This window comes from Python bivittatus, unplaced genomic scaffold, assembly GCF_059951505.1.
Source record: "Python bivittatus isolate LINGU-HERP-01145 unplaced genomic scaffold, Pbiv_v1 ctg000570_np1212, whole genome shotgun sequence".
NCBI classification, from domain to species: domain Eukaryota; kingdom Metazoa; phylum Chordata; class Lepidosauria; order Squamata; family Pythonidae; genus Python; species Python bivittatus.
Window position 1 is genome coordinate 14,349,364 of NW_028277097.1, and position 17,938 is coordinate 14,367,301.

Genomic DNA, 17,938 nt, shown 5'->3' on the forward strand with positions numbered 1-17,938 from the left:
GGGGGGGGCGGAATACCCTGGGTTATTAAATACTTCATTTCCTACTCGTTTTTTGAAGTATGGGTAGAACAAGCTTAATGCCATCATCTTAATTCAAAAGATGATGATGATGATGATGATGATGATGATGATGATGATGATGCTGCTCAGCAGCAAGTTTATTAAATAAAAAGTGATTTGCAGGTAATAATAAAGATTTCTAGAGGATTTTTTTTTCTCATGTGGAAATTGTATACGTTATAGAAGTAAATTCCATTTTACTCAATAAGGTTGACTTCTAAGTAGACAAGAATAGGAACACACAGAGTTGCACACGTTTTCCCCATAATCCTACAGATAGTTGTAAATAAAATCTTGTCATTTTTAGTGACATGGAACAATTCTAATAGCGAACATTATATAAATGTACTGAATTTTTATTTTGGGAAGAAGGGTGAGGAAGCAGTCAGAATGCCTCATGATAGGGCTATGTCTCATCTTCATAGTATTCTTCCCACGTCTCTGCTCTGTTGTTATTTCAAAGTTTAGAATTGAGGCCTTTGATATAATATGTCTTACTAAAAAGAGATTATCAATCAGACTGTGTGGTCCATTCTACAATTTTGCTTGTGGGATTGATTTTAAACTACAGAGCTCACAGCTGAAACATCTGTTTCTAACATTCTTGCTTCTTCCCCAATCTTTGAGATTTTCACCTGATGCCCAGTTTTACAGGATTCAAAATTCTGCATACTCCTTCATGTTATTTTGGTTTCTGTTGGTGTGGTTTTAATCTGTAACCATAAATAAAGAAATAATGTTATCTTGATTAGTTCTAATAAAGGTATCACCCAACTATGGATTATTTGACTAGTTTTAGGAATGATGGTTGCATTTATGGAAAAGGTTTTTTCTGTATTAGATCCTTTTGGGATGCTTAGAAGATTATTTGTGAGTTAATAATACAGACTCTTAATAATATACTATATATCATCATCATCATAGAATTCTTCTCATTAGAAATGGAGACTGTGTACACCGTAAATTTGAAATGTATATTTTCACCCATGATTGTTCTTTAAAACTATACAACTAACATACGGCTACTAAACCAACATCTGTCACTGCCTGATCATTAGAAGTATTGGGCTGGCTATATCAATACAAATTCCATTTTGAATTCACGCATGGAAAAAAAATGGAATGTCTTGATTGGTTTCGTACAGCAGCCCCAAAAGAGACAGTTCAGAGCTTATCTCTTTTTTCTTTTTCTTTTCATTCAGATAGATGCTTGATGCTCAATCAGCACTCTTCAGTATTGTTCAGGCAGGGAAAATACAATAAAAAGGAACTTGGGAGATATGTCCCTTTAAAAATAAAAGATACAATTGAATTTGGCTAGGTAGAAAAGATATATAGTCTGGGAAGCAAGTGTCAGAGATCTTCAGGCTGAGTAAGGTGCTCGGAAAATCAAAGTGTCACTTGAATTGCTGGGAGAGAGAAAAGAGCATGTGAAAAAGGACTAGATAGCTTTGTGGGGAACAGATGTTAGCAGATATTAAGGAGACTGGACGACAGTGACTCTTAATCTTCCCAGGTGTAGCACTGCACTAGATTCCATTACACGGGGCTGACCTGAGCTTCCACTCCCAATAACCGCTATCACCTCTCACTTTTTTTCAAAAAAAGGTCAATGAGAGACAAGACAGGAGGAGGATTTGAAAAGGATACCTGAAACTATCAGTCACACACAGAATCAAAAAAGAAAATAAGAAGACCAGAAAGAAGAAAAGGTCACACATTATAGAAATAGTCTAAGATTCGCCTTCCTAGGGCTAACACAAAGAGTGCTGAATTTCGTGTTCTTTTCATGAGTCTTCACCCCTTTGGACAAGCAAACTTAATACTTGCTTGCATTAGGCAGATCGCAGTCATAAGCATTTTTTGCTAATTTAAAATATTGAAAATATGTTTTTTAATCTCCTCTTTCTCAAGGTATCTTCCAAATCCAATCAAAACGCTGAAACAGCCTGATCATACCAACAAATTAGGTAAACATCTGAAAAGAGAATGGATATCAATAGTCACGGACATCTGTAGGAGAGGAAGGGGGTCAAGTGACATCACACGTGCCACTTGTTTATTTACTTGTTTATTGTATTTTTATACCATTACAGTTCCTAATGATGCTTGTCCATTTACATCATAAAACAAAAACATCAGCATATACCAACAATAATGGTGACAATCTCATTCCCCAAATGCCCTCCAGGACAATTCAGTCTTAAGTGATTTCCAGAAGGCCATAATGATGTCATTATGCGTGTCATGTCATAATGGCTTTTATGGGACACTTAAATACAATAAAATCAACTAGCAGTTGTTAAACATGTAATGTACTTAGAATGTTGGATTAGGACTGAAGAAATCCAGGCTGTGTCTCCACTCATCTGTACAGCAGTCATGAAGCTAGACTAGTCCCTTTCGAGCAGAATAGCACGCTTAAACAAGTTGTGGTAAACATAAGGTAAAATAAGCCAGCATTTGCTTCATCTGCAAGATTGTATGTTATTTTAAGCAAAATTTACAATGGTTCATCCAGCAATGTATGCTCACCAAGCAGCAATGATATTCACATCAAATACTGGCCTATTAGCTCATCAGAAGCTAAAGGCACTCCGGTGAAGAACCTGCTTTAAAGTTCTTAACCTGCAATTCTTCATCAATAAGGAAGACATCAGGACTTACTTATGGAACAGAGGACTAAACTCTGCAAGTCCTAACAAGATCCTCCTTGCTTGTTTGGTGTTGGAACTACTGGCAAGGCTTTCTTGCCAAGGAGTAAGCTTTAGCACTGTGAACATCTCCAATAAAATACCTAATAAAATCCTCTTCCAGATTCATCCTAAGACATGAGTCTTACAAGGTATCTACTCTTCTGCTGTTGGTAAGCTAAGATTTCTGACCATTCACTCAGCTTTTCCTTATCCCTTTAGCTCTCAGAGTAAAGGCTTCAGCACAACTGGCTCATAACAATGTAGTAAAACATTCTAATTGTAGTTATTTCCCCAGCAAACATAAGCCAGGATTCTCCTACATCATACTGATTTAAAAAACAAAACAAAACCTGACATTGACTTTTCAAAGGTGTTTGGTTAAACTTTACTCTTTTTTTTAACTGAAGCTATTGTCAAATGTGGAAATCTCTGACATTTAAGTGACATTTTCTATCTGGCAGGAGATTTCCCTCCTTTTGTTAGCTATTTCAATATGAGTGCAGATGGTGATCTGATTTCTCTGCAATAGGTAGGTCATATTATTCTTTACACACTTCATTTTGTTTAATAGGAAACTATTCAAAATGCTTGTCATTATTAAGTGTATGTGTATCCCGTCTCTGTCTGTCTGTCTCCCAAAGGTATGTGTGTAGAAAGACGAAAATATCTCTCTCATGTCAGGCCAGAGGTCCATGTAATCCCTGGTATCTCTGGAAGTCCACATGCAGGTCCCAAAATCAAAAGCACCTTTCTCTTCATTCATCCCAGCAACTGTACTGAAAAGGTTCCTGTCCCCAAGACAAGAGCTAATATTTAATCATGACCAATCATTATTTGGCCACTATTTCCATCTACAGTTATGGTTCAAGGAAACCTATTGTCTCTTCATTCTTGGAGGATAAGGTTAAAAAAAAAAATTCTAAGCCTCTTAGTCTTAGTCAGAAGTGGACTTTATTCTTCATAAAATCACATTTCCTTGCTGCAACATGTCATCTGCCATCATTAGTTAGTACCTGTTGCCTTCTCATTTATATATACTTTGCTTATAAATTCTACCTTTCAACATTATCCAAAGCCATTCCTTGTCTTTAGCAAAGCTAAGCTTAGTGGGAAACCAATATCCTGTTGTCTCAAGTGTTTTCCTTTTAGACCAGTGTTTCTCAACCTTGTCAACTTTATGATGTGTGGACTTCAACTCCCAGAATTCTCCAGCTAGCATGCTGGCTGGAGAATTCTGGGAGTTGAAGTCCACACATCATAAAGTTGACAAGGTTGAGAAACACTGTTTTAGATTGTAGGAAGGATTCTCAGGACTGAATGCTCACCCATAAAACTGAAGTTGAGATCAATTCAGGGTAACTTCAAGACTCTTCCATGTAGCTTTCTTAGTAATCATACCTCAAAGGTTTGCCATTGTCTACTTTTGGTGGTTTTTTTCCACTTCTCAGTTTAGTGTACAGCTCTGTGATTTCATGGTGATGTCTCAGCCAAGTATTCACTAAGTCTAACCCTGTTTAGGTTATTCTTTTTTTTTAAGATCAGCAAAGTCACCAGTGGTAGCCATTTGCTTGAAATTTGCCATACAAACAGAGATGTGGCTGGGGCAGAGAACAGGGGAGGGATTTCACTGATTTTTCTAGGAGAAATCATCCAAGTCAGCTAGATGTTTTTTGAGATCATCTAAAATTGATTAGGTATGTCTCATATATATTATACCTCATACAGAAAAAAAAGCACATTAAGGATCTTTATGGCTGTATCCTTTATATAATCATTTTGCAGGTCAGATATTCAGCTACAGTCCAGACCTCTCAATAGATATTTAAATGTGGATTCCATACTGCCTAAATGTTGGTAATCTCTGAAGCCAATCCAGTCACCTTCACCCAACTTCCTTTGCAAGATCCGTCTTCTATCTGGTTTCTATTCCAAAGCAAGCATCTTCTAATTTCTTTTTAATCAGACCAGAATCCCAAAGAATAAATGGTTAAGAGAAATGCACACAACCACTCTGCCTTGTAAATCTATTTCATTTTGTACTTTAAGGAATTAGGATCTCTCCATGATCATTATGCTGCAGGCTATTATGAGATGGTAGCAGTCACAAACTCTGGGTGTATAAATGTTTGTTATTTTCTTCACACCCAGACAAATGATTTTGAGAAAGGTCGGTGAAAGAAACCACCCCCAACCACAACAAAAGAATCAGCAGCAGTTTATCAGAAATGTTGTCTGAGTTTCAGCATGACATTATTTGAAGCTGCCCAATAGGAAGGTCAAGCTTTGCAGGAACATTTCCTCTGTTTCTCCCCTCTGAGTTATTCTTGGCAATGTGTCTGTCTTGCAGGAAACATCTGAGAACTTTAGGTATATTTCCCTGTCCTACATTACATTAAAATTCCTCACTATAAGGACCTCTTCACTCACAGAGTGTTACTCTCCAAGTGCCCTCATTATCGCTTTGGAAATAATGCTCAAAATGATATAATATGGAGAGTTTTGCACTTCTGAAACACAAAAGGTGGCTGCCGTTTGCTTCATTCAGACAACCGTTCAGAGTAGCGAGAATGACCTTATGTCCAGCCATCTCCAGCTAAGGTGAAGTAATCCAGAATGGTGTATAAACTCAATTATTATTTATCTTACAAATATGCAGTGAATAGGCAAGATTATAAAAAAAGATTTTTTGGTAGGATGGGTGATGTTTTAAATCAGGACATATAGCCTATGGCTGTATGATGCATTTGACTGGCTTACCAGAGAGCTAACGTATTGCTGAACACCATCATTTTATCAGCACTGGGGTTAAGGATAGTTAATTTAACTCCAGCAGCCTGGGATCTCTCTAGTCTTTCCATCATGGTGAACAGTACAGAGTGACATCCTCTTGAATGGATCATTCCATGCCATTAATTGTCCCAAGTAAGATTCGTATCAGATATTAGCAGGCAGGAAAGCAATTCACAATACTCCAATAATGGTGGTGGCGATGGGGGGATGTTCTCCTTTATACTATTCCTGGATCTCCTCCAATCTCTGTTTCTGTATCTCAGAATAATTATTCACTAGATCTCCTCTGATCTCTGTTACTGTATCTTAGAATGATTATGAACAACAACCAGGGAAAGGTTCCCACAGATTCATAAGGAGGAGTTTTAAACCCCCTTGAGGCTTTTTAACTTTGATGCCTGTAAACTATGTGGCATGGATAAAATTGCAGAGGGAGGCTCATAATAATCAATATTAAATGTATTCCAGAGGGCTAGTTGAATTAATTTAGCTGAGAGATTGCACGCATCTTCCTTTTCTTCCCACCCAGCCCCCAGCCAATGGAAATAATGTATTGGCTTCAAGATAACTGTGGTGAACTCAGTCGCTTCATTTCCTGCCAGCTTCCTGCACTTTCATTGATAAAAGACTCTGACCCCAGACTACAACCTATATTATTACCGCAGAGAAGACCTAACAGCAAGGGTATTGATTGAAATCCTAAAGGATACCATAGAGGGATGGACAGACAGATTAAAATTTAACTACTCCCATTATCCCTAATCAATTAGGTCTTTACTCATGTAACTGTGGCTGTATGACATCCAGAAATCAACACGAACAAGGGAAAGGAAAGTTGGGGAATGGCCATGTGACCGAGAATCTGCAAGTAGATGATTCTTCTTGCCTGAATATAGATTGGGGAGGGGGAGGGATGAAGGTGCAGAGATAGATGCTGTAGGCAAGAGGTAAAAGGCTGCAGCTTACAAACAGACCTATTTCTCCTTGTTGCCATCATGATTTCAAGGAAGAGGGGAACGATGCCCCTTATATTTCCACCTCCCCAATGTATCACCAGTCATGGATTCCAGAAGAGAATCCAATACTGCATGGGTTAACTTGCAAAATGTTAATAACTAGAAGTTAGCAGGAGGAATGGGGGAAAAGAGAGATATAGGATCTTTTCATCTCTTCTAACGTCTACATTTTATAGATGCAGAGTTATTCTAAAACATGAGAGAGAGCCTTTTGCTGTACAGGAGCCATGCTTAACATCTGGAATGGGGATAGGTCACTATGAGTGGGGCAATAACAAAAAGTGGGTGGAGCAATATCACTTATGTGAGCAGAGTCTTACCAGTGTCTGGAAAGGGCTGGACTAAAAGACAGCACTGAAGCACTGATCATAGCAGCACAAGGACAGGCACTGAGCACCAGATCCACAGAAGCAGGGGTGTACCCCATTAGGCAGGACCCAAGGTGCAGACTGTGCAGAGAGGCCTCAAAGACAGTCCAACGCATAGTGGCAGGGTGTAAGATGCAGGCAGGAACAGCATACACTGAATGGCATAACCAAGTAGCTAGTATTGTGTACAGGAACATCTGCACATGGGCTAGACCCTGTCAAGTCCAGATGGGAGATTCCACAGACGGTCATGGAGAATAACAGGGCTAAGATCCTGTGGGATTTCCAGATCCAGATGGACAAGCAGGTACTGGCCAATCAACCAGACATTGTGATAGCAGACAAGGACCAGAAGATAGCAGTGGTGATAGATGCAGTGGTGCCAAGTGACAGCAACATCAGGAAGAAGGAATATGAGAATCTGGAGAAGTACCAGGGCCTAAAGGAGGAATGAGAGAAGATGTGGAAAGTCAAGGCCAAAGTGGTCCCAGTGATGGTAGGAGCACTCAGGGCTGGGACTCCTAAGCTGGGAGAGGGGCTCCAACAGATCCCCAGAACAACATCAGAGTTTTCTGTTCAGAAGAGTGCAGTGCTAGGAACAGCTCAGATACTGAGCAGAACTCTCAAACTTCCAGGCCTCTGGTAGAGGACCTGAGATTGAGGAAGACATAGACCACCGAGAGGAATGAGAGGGGATTGTTCTTTTACTCTTTCTCTTTGCTGCCATCTAATGGTAGCAGCCCAGATTTTTGCAGCTCCAATGTGGTGGCCCTAAGTAATTGAAAACATTATTATTCATAGCAAGAGATTAAAATAATCTGTCAAAGACATGATAAGGAACAGATAAGTTCAGCAACAACACCAAAAATCACCACCTAGCTAGACATTTGCCCACAGATGTGTTGGGACTCTAGTTCCCACAATTCCTCCTGGTCATGCTAGCTAGGAATTCTGGGAGTTTATATCCCAGCATTTCTAGAAGATGTGTCTAATTTTAAAGAGAGTTTGCTTAAACCTGAATGTATTCATTGCTTTCTATCTTTCTGTGCTTATTTATTTGAGATTTATGTTTAGGCCATTTTCAAGGGTGAAACTTTCCCAAGGCAGTGGACATTAAAAAAAAAAAAAAAACCCTGAAAGCAATATAAATAACATAACAAACTGAAATCATTCTTATAATGCATCACTGAACAAACTTCAAGGTCTAAGACTACCAGATCTTGGCTGATAAAGTCCAGACGACTCCTGATGCACCATGCAAGAACTTATGCATACAAAATTCCCATCCAATGTTCCATTTACATTCATTCCTCAGTTGTTGAAAGGAATTAATCCTGAATTAGATTCTATGGTCTTCTTTACATGACAGTGATTCCCTCCCCTTCTCAATTCACTCGTGCTTGCTTGCTTGCTTATTAATTGATTGGTTGGTTGATTTAATTTACATCCCATCTTTTGTTTTGGAGCTCAAGATGGCATATATAACCCCCCCCCCCCAGTTTTCCCCGGACAATCCTATGAGATAGGTTGAGCTGAGAGATAGGGACTGGCTCAGTCATCACGTGGGCTTCTATGGCTGGGGTGGGGTCTAGAATCTGGGTCTCCCCTCCTAGTCCAACACCTTCACCAATCTACCATCCTGGCTTTCGGGCTGAGAGAGATGGGCTGGCTCCAATCCCTCAGGGAGCTTCCATGGCTGGGGGAGGACTAGAATTTGGGTCTCCCATTCTTAGTACACCACATTTACCACTACACAACAGTGGTTTGTGTATTAGTGGCACACAAACTGGGATGACTGGCTTGCTCATCTGGTGGCTATGGCTTTCAGCTCTCCTCAATTCACTTCCCCCCTCAGTTCCAGACTTTTTATTTTTACTATCCTACCAGGAGACGGGGAAGGGAAATCAGTGGAAGCGTAATAGATGTTGGAGTCCACTTGAATACATACACCATTTTCTTCCCCCACAAGCACAAAGTCTCTAGAGAGGCCTCATTCTTGTACAGCCACTTTGCAACTTTCTCAGTCACTGATGTCAAAAGGACTACATATGGGGAGAGTTAATTGGCCAAGGTTTGTTAGTTTAGAGTTCTTAAATCTGAGTATTGGGGGTGGGTGGGAAAGGTTAACCCTCTCAGGGCAATTTTGTTGCTGAATTGTGATGTCTATACAACATGCTCATCAGCCATCAATCAAGCGTGCCATGAAAGCATGCTTAGGAGTTCCCCATCATTCTCCACTAGTTGTGGCAAGGAAACACAGGTACTGTACACTGGATCAAGGATCTTACCAAGGACTGCCTTCTCCAAGCTTCCAGAAAGAGGCCCTTCCAAATGTACACCTTTGGTTCTACAACTGGATACTCCAGCTTTTCAGCATCCAGTACATGGATGCTACTGATCTAAAAACCATCCAGCCTTTCCCCTCTTTTTAAAAATATCGTATCAGTAGGGACATTCCTAGGCAAGTGTGATGGTACAAAAGGTTTTACCTGATGAATTCATGAGACCATGGAAGAAGCCTGAGAATTAAGACCCATGTTCTGATGTTTAACTTTATTCTCCTCAACCACAAGACACCTATCTGGACCCTACAGAACTGAGTCCATCTCTGTGATTGTAGTAGTCTATTTCATAATTACACACACACACACACACACACACACACACACACACGGTAATTGCTGGAAAATACACATATGCTGTTTTACAGTACTTTCCCCAGTATACATTATTTTATTTTTTACTTACTATATTTCTATTCCACTGCCCCCATATAAGGCTCATGGTAGTTGATATTTACAGTCGATACAAGCACAAGAAAACAGATTTTGAAAGCAATTTAGGCTATAAAAAAAATCAAATTACCTCTAGCATAACACCTTTTCTTGCTCAACTTTGCTGGATATTTGTTCCTTTTTAAGTGCCTTTTTCACAAATATGTTCTATTTTCTGCACATTTCCAAGTCCAGAAGAACAGATGTACCTGGACTCCCTTTCTTGCCACACATCAATGCTGTGAGTGCAGACTGACACTCACTTCCCAGTAAAATCTTTGCCTTTTCTTCTTTCCTTACTCCTTGACTGCACAGCATGGAAAAGGAAGAGTCTATTAGACCCAGATAATTTGGCCTGTGCTAAATGGTCTACTCATTCTTTGTAACAGCAGGCAAAGTTTCTTTCTTAGAAAATATATTATTACACAATATATATAACATATATAGAGATACTGAAGTGAAAAATGGAGTATTTAAGGTCTTAAGAGTGGCAATACTACCTGAAGAAGTAGTTTATTCTTAGCAGGTAGCTTCTCTGAGAAAGGAGTTGTTAGTCACAAATACACTAAATTAGTTTATTAATCACAACAATCATTGTGCCTCATCTACTTTTCATGGATTAGGCCCACACAAAACAATTGCATCTTGGTAAAACTTTTAAACAACCCCACACTTTCCCCTTCATGCTGTGCTTCCCTTTTCTTGAGTTGATCTGAAACATGATAGGGTAAAGCTTAAATGCCAATGTTATATTAAATCAACCAGCCCATTAGTGAAAATTTATGAGAGCAAATGTCTTTCTTTTTAGTTTCATGAGCTGCTTTTGATCAGTTGCTCACAGATCTCAATTCCTCTACTCAGTAAGACCATACATGCTGTTTCTGTTGCTAGTCTTGACTTAATTAAAATCAAAAGAAGCCAGTCTTTCTTTCTACCTGTATCCTGATGAGGAAGAACTTGAATGACAAAAACGGTAGAGACATGTAGTACCTTAGTGTACCTAGTGACTAACATATTTAGTGTTAGGACTGTGTGAACAAGTCCTGATTCAGTTTAAATGAGAGATCTGAGAGTTGAAGAGGGTATAGTTCTATCTACCTTGATTCATGATTTGAAGGCAAACTGATTCATTTCAAGGTGTTCTAAGATTTGATTTTAGGGGGGAAACAATCATCCATAAGTTATATTAAGAAAGCATAAAAATGATTGCTGCTGATTCATTATTTGACAAGATAACCATTGCGGTCTAGTGGTTAAGATGTTGGATTAAGCCCAAGAAGACCCAGGTTCTAGTTCCACTTCAGCCATGGAAACTCAAAAGGTAACTTTGAATCATTCATTCTCTCTCAACTCAAATAACCTTGCTGGATTGCTCTTGTGGGCAAAACATGTAGAGAGATCTTCCTGTAAACCAGGTGGAACTCTTAGAGGAAAGACAGGATATAAATCTAACAAATAAATAAACAGCTTTTAGATTAATCTGGCCAAGTTTCAGCCAGTTACCATCAACAGCTTCACTACATTATTTCCTCTGCACCTTTCTGAAGGGAGCGATCGAAGGATGAGGGAGAGAATAACACAGGAGCTTCCAAATTATCCTGCAGAGAACTTATATGGGCTGGGCAGAGATTCATATTTAAAAGACAAAATGTAATTTGGAATCGGGCAGGTGGGATAGCACCTGCTGGGAACATCTTAAATGAAATCCATCTTTGAGGGCAGTTGTGGAGGCAGGCACATGAGCCCAGGAAAAGACACAGCTGCTTTAAAGGGTTTCTGACAGATGCTACAGGCCCACCTATATGTGGGCCAATCATATTGAATTGTACGGGAAGAAATCTCCTATTCCAAGTCAAAAAAATTTTAAAAATCAAGTCTTTTTAAAAGATAAGATCTTGCTTTTGTGCCTGTGTTTCTGATTTACCAAAGCTTGGCGTGACATGGAAAAAAATTGGGGGTCACTGGGACTTATGATGTGCCTGCTAAAGGTTGATGGAGTCACTGGAAAGTTTGATTCCTCCTTGAAAGGACTTCTCATCACTGATTTTGGAGGAAGTCAGGCTGGGTTGCATCAAGAATTGGTCAGGCATTGGTGGTATGATGGATGTATCTTGCTGGAAATATTCTATGTTAATTAAGGCACTTGTTGCTTGTCATCCTTCCTCTACTCTTAAAAACAGTAAGAGTTTGAGGCAGTGCCTGCATTAGCCTAACACCCATTGAGTCAAGGTCCACCATGAGTTCTTATTCAGAGTGCTGGGGGCTGAGTTGACTCCCAGTTCTATTGGCAAGACCAGCATAGAAATGTAACAATTCATTAGCACAACAGAGAGCAAAGCTAGAGCTTGTGAGCGGCCATGCTGAAGAAGCTGGGTGCTGAGGAAGTGAGCGACATCCAAACCCCATTAGCCTGGCCATCCAAAAGCTCTTTGACAGCAGAAGATGTAATGAGGTGATGAAATCCACCGCCAGGCTACTCACGTCAGTGTCAGAGAACTCATCACTCTGCTATCTCTGCATTGACATTCCCCATCTATGGAAGTGAAGTTGCAAAATTGTACATTGTGTACAGCAGCCCCCCTGAAACAGCAGAAAATCTACCGAATCTGTGAAACGCTTTGCAAAGCTGTGAAGCATTTTGCAGCTATCGAATTTGATTCACTGCATTGAAACTAGTCTCCACTTCATGGGGACCTTAAACTGAAGCTTTGTTGAACTGAAGGTCTGTGCAACCCAATTTATTATGGGATAAGCTTTCCTGGCACAAAGCCAATTTTTTGAGCGCTATAGATTATTCTTCTACAGTGTTGTAGGCCTGTGAAAGGATTCAGCTGCCTATTGACATTTGGAATAAAAAGGACTTTGCAAACATAGGCCACAAATTCCATCCCTTCCAAAAACATTCTTCTTTTTATGACATCTCCACTACTGTTTCTTCTTCATTATCCAGTTTCCTTTCAGGAAAGCATAGAGATGTGACAGTGTAGTTAGACTGTCAAGTCCAGCCCCATCCTCCATGCAGGGATCTAAATTAAAGCAACTCTAGCAAATATTTATCCAGTTTTGCTTGGATACAGTGAAGGAGATTCCATCACCTCCTTCAGCAATCTGCTTTTATCATTTTATTTATTTATTTATTTATTTATTTATTTATTTATTTATTTATTTATTTATCAAACGTCTACCCCACCACTATCAAAAGACTCTTGGTGGCTTACACACTATATAAAAACAACATTAAAACATCCCTGGTTAGATTAAAACCAGTCACAATCACAGCAAGAACAGGATCGCAACCCCAATCAAAATCCATCAAAAACCAATAAACAAAAAATAACCACCAAGCTCGGAGTAACAATCAAAAATGAAAAATGAGGAACAAGAGGAAAAAAGCAAGATGTCGTCAATTGTTAACTAAGAAAAATCCCCTCCCTGGCCCCCCAAATGATTCCGTTTTTAACATTTTCTTTAAAAAAACATTTAGGAATAAAAATAATGTGTAACATTCAATCAGAATCTGTTTTCCTGTAATTTATTTTAAATTGAGGAAATAAGTACTGTTGCTCCTACTGGCTGAATAACTGGGGTTAAGACTGGTACTCACTTCTTTACATATAATTTCGCTATAGCTAAAAACCTGCAGCAGGCAGTTTATATACAGAATCTCCCTCTCTCTCTCTCTCTCTCTCTCTCTCTCTGTGACATCCAAGAGATTCCTTTTGGTGCTCTTTCAGACTGATCAGTGCACATGGCGGCCTTTGGCAGGAAGAAGGCAAGATACGCCTGTATCTCTTGCAGAACTTCCACATCTGGACCATGCAGGCTCTTGTTCTGGGGGGCACCAGCCACATCTGCTTCCTCATTTTCATTCAGATGGTTTAAAAGCCATTCCCAAGTTTCAATGGAGGTGAATATGTGTAGCTCAGGGTTGAACTGTGGAGTCTTTGGGGTCCTCTGAGCTTGGTTCTTTTCTTGCAAATGTTTCATTACCTGGCTAGGTAACATCTTCAGTGCTAAAGTGGGATGGGGTTTTCTCTCTGTTTATATACAGTGGCATGCCCTGCCAGTGCTGGTAACCCCCACCCCCACCAGCACTGGCAAGGCAGGCCACAGCACATAAATAGAGAGCAAACCCCATCCCTCTTTAGCACTGAAGATGCTACCTAGCCAGGTAATGAAACGTTTGCAAGGAAAGAACCAAGCTCAGAGAACCCCGAGGAATCCACATTCCCAAGTTTGCCCATCTTGCAGACAAAAAGATTGAGTAAACAGCCTAATTGGTGTGATCACAATTTTTCTTCCTCGGGATGGGCGTCAGGAGCCATGTTGACCAACCATCAGAAAGCTGATAGCAAAATGTCAAGACTGAATTGCCAGAACACACTTCATAATGAATCCACTTGGAATGCAAAGTTGGTTGTGGAGGGTGGAAATCAAGTGAGAAAGGGAAAGGAGAAACACTTCTGATTAACAGCCAATCACAGAAGCTGGAACAGACAATATAACAGGCCTGCCAGGGGACAAAGGTCATTTCCCCTGGTGACAAACCTGGCATTTCAACCTTGTTAACAATGAGACAAAACCTCATTTGCTCACAACTCTGTAAGATGTTTTGCCGACATCTCTTGCAAATTGATGCTAGCAGATGGAATTGCATTTCGCTCGGATTCTCCAGCATCAATAAAGATGTTCTAGTGCTATGATTCCCTGTCAACAGCACAGTTGTCACATAGTATGTCTGTGTGCATGTGTGTATGTTTCAAAACAGCTGTAACAACTGAAACTGAACAAAACCATAGTCTTAAATCAGCATGTGGCTTAGTCCTGGTCATTTCAGAATGGGGAGTCAAAGAATTGAAAAAAGCTTAATTCCTGAAATTTCATTTTACTGCTGAAAAGCTAATAGGCGTTTTCATGAGTCCTATTCTTCTATCTATCTATCTATCTATCTATCTATCTATCTATCTATCTATCTATCTATCTATCTATCTGTCTATCTATCTATCACATTTCTAACTTATTGAATTAATCATAGACTCCCAACAGTTTACCCTAATAGAAAATATTTACATATGGAGAAAAAAAGCTAGAAAAAAAAATCTAATTTCTGGGAGATGACCATTCCATACAGCCAGGGCCAAAACTTCATAGAAATAGGGAACAATTAATTGCCTTGATTTGTTTATTTGGTTTATATAGCCACCCATCTCACAACAGTGATTCTAGGTGGCTTACAGCATTTTAAAACAATGCAATAACAACACAAAATATAAACAACAGGAGGAAAGCATCAGATGGAGCCATTCCAGCTGGAAGAGGTGGTGCTATAAGTTCCTAAGTGCTAAGCTATAGAAAGCCTCATAGATCAAAACCAGCATTTTGGCTGCCTATAGATTTCCAGGTAAATTCAGTCCAGGGCACACCACACAATATTACCTATTTCTATATTACTCATACTTGCCAATAAGCAGGTCACTGCATTCTGCATTAATTGTAGTTTCCAAGTAGTCTTCAAAGGCAGCCCCATGAAAAGCACATTGAAGAAGTCTACATGGATAATGATGAGTTACTGTACATGGTTCTCATGCCCAGGTCTTCTGCATGCTGAATGTGTTAAGGTGACCTGGTCTTTATTTAAATTGAAGTGCTCTGATACAGATCTCATTAGGAATTGTTTTCTCCAGCAGTTTGGAGAACTTCATGCCACTTCCCGGAGGTATGAAGCCCATTGGTGGGGCAGCCAAACATGAGAACTGTCTTCAATGATAAATATCAGAGCAATATTCGAGGGATCTGGAAGTTTTTCTCTGCAGTAACAAATTTGTGATAATTCATTTAAAAACCTCCTGGGTACAATTATTTGCAGGAAAACTTTTCCAGCTACTGATCAAAATAACACTGATGTCTGACAAGATTTTTTTTTTTCCAAAGGGGATCATGAGTAATAAATAGGCACTAGTTATAGAATATTAAAAGATTAAACGGATTAAGCCATCAGCATGTAACCTCATAAACATTACTTTTTATGGAAGACAATTTATGGCTGAAAAATACAAAGCTATTCTATGGAGGCTCCTGTTAAACAAAGAGTATTTAATCTATAATCTCCAAAGGGTTGTCTGAAACATTACACTGGATACCATCCAATTTCATCAGCATGAGATAAAGCACCATTATTTTTTGCATCACTGTAGAGACACTGGAAGTTGCTTTACATCAGTTCAATTAATCCTTCTAGATCACTATTTTGGACATAGACTTCAACTTTCCAGGATTTCAAATAGGTTTTCCTAGCTTTTCCCAGAAGTCCAGAAATTAAAATTTGTGTATAATTGAATATAGAACTTCCCACCATATAAGGGCCATTCAGTATATTGTAGCCAATATTAAATCCTTTGGCCCATAGATTTCTCTATGCTGGCTGGGGAATTCTGGAAGTTGAAGTCCACACAATGCAAAGTTGCTGAAGTTGAGAAACATTAACCATGCTTAATGTTTGATGGATCATGTATCATTGATCATTCATGCTACATAAGGACTCCAGAAACAAATTTACATTTGTTCCCCTCTGTCTTTGGCCCATAGTTCCCTCCTGAAAGTGGTTGCCAAATTGTAATACTTAACCTGGAGAGGGAAATTACAAAATATATTGGGAACCGTCCTATTGACTGTATGTAATTTGAATTTCATGAAAATGGAAATAAAATCAGTGGCCTGCTCTGGTCTGGATTGGAGGACTCATTCTTGAGGCAACTGAAGGGCAAGTGGGCCAAACAACCCATTGCACATCTGCCCAACAGTATGATTCCAGGTTAAAATTCCTTTTGAAATCATCTCTCTCATATACACTACGTCTAATAAAAGAGTGAATAAAAACAAAGATACCAGAATAAAAATAGGCTGTAAAATAAAAGACCAATCATTTTGACTGACGTTGATCGCCATTCAAGAATTCAAGCCATTCCATCCAGTTGCCACTGATTATGTGGCATCCATGCCCTGACATCTCGGCTGTTGTATTTCTTATTTTGGAGGCAGGCCATTCAGGATTATTATGGGGACAAGCTGGGTCTCTTCCTTCACATTCCGACTGCTGAGCACCAGAGCAACTAAGCAACTCCAGAGTTTCCTAGTGAGAGAACAAGGAGATTTGTCTTCTTTACAAAAAGGGTAGAGACCTCACTGGCTTGGAGGAACTAAGTCCACTTTGGAGTCATGAATTACTTTCATTCTGAACTCCAGACTTGCATTAGGGATTTCTCATTATTCCCCTACTAAGTTTGGAATTCACACCCCTTTCATTAACAGTGAACATTTTATCACCCTAGGATAAAAAAGTACTCCCTGACCCCCACCCCCACCCCCAGTTGACTACCTTTTTTGACTGCTTTTTTTCCAATGAGTTCCCAGTCTTAGCCTAAAGCTATTGAATTGCCTGGTGGTATCCCATCCCATCAAGTACTTTCTTAGTATTCCTGCATGCAGACATGCATTCATTCACTGAAGCACAAACTGAGGGTGGGGAAGGGGGAGAGAAGTGTCTAGTGTTTTGCATTCAACCTCCAAAATGTGATTTTGGAGCACGTGGGGGAACAGATGCAGCACCTGTCTGCAACACCATAAAGCAATTGTAACCTTTTGTACAATCTTGGGAAAAGATACAATGCTTTAAAGAGTTTGTACATTTGCACATTGCCATGCTCCAAAACTCTTTTTGGAAGTTGAATCTGAACCAGGATTTAGGGCTTTCATTGACAAGTAATTAATTCCCCCCTTGAACTGAAAAAATCATCATGAATTACACCAGCTTCCTTCCATTTTATGCCTTATAGATTTGTTGCCCTTCCTCTCCCAGAGTCCCCAACCAGCATGGCTACAGTAATTCTGCTAGGGCAATGCAGAATTACACCTCTGCAATTTTAGAAAATCCATCGATCCTGAAAGATGTTCATGTTGTATATTTTTCCTCAAATGCAATTAAACTGCCCAACATATTCAGTGACAGTTTAGAGGTAAAGAAGGAACGAAAATTGTTTACGGCAGCAGGGAAAGGCATGGAAGGGAAGAGGTTTCTCCAAATGCCACGAGATTGGCTTCTTTGTATTTTTATGAAGACCCCATTCCCAAATAAAGACTAGCTTTAAAGACAGAAGGATCAACGAGGCTAGAAGCAAAGCAATCATGAGCAAAAGAGGTGGTCACACAGATAGATCATCATCCAGTGATAGATGCCT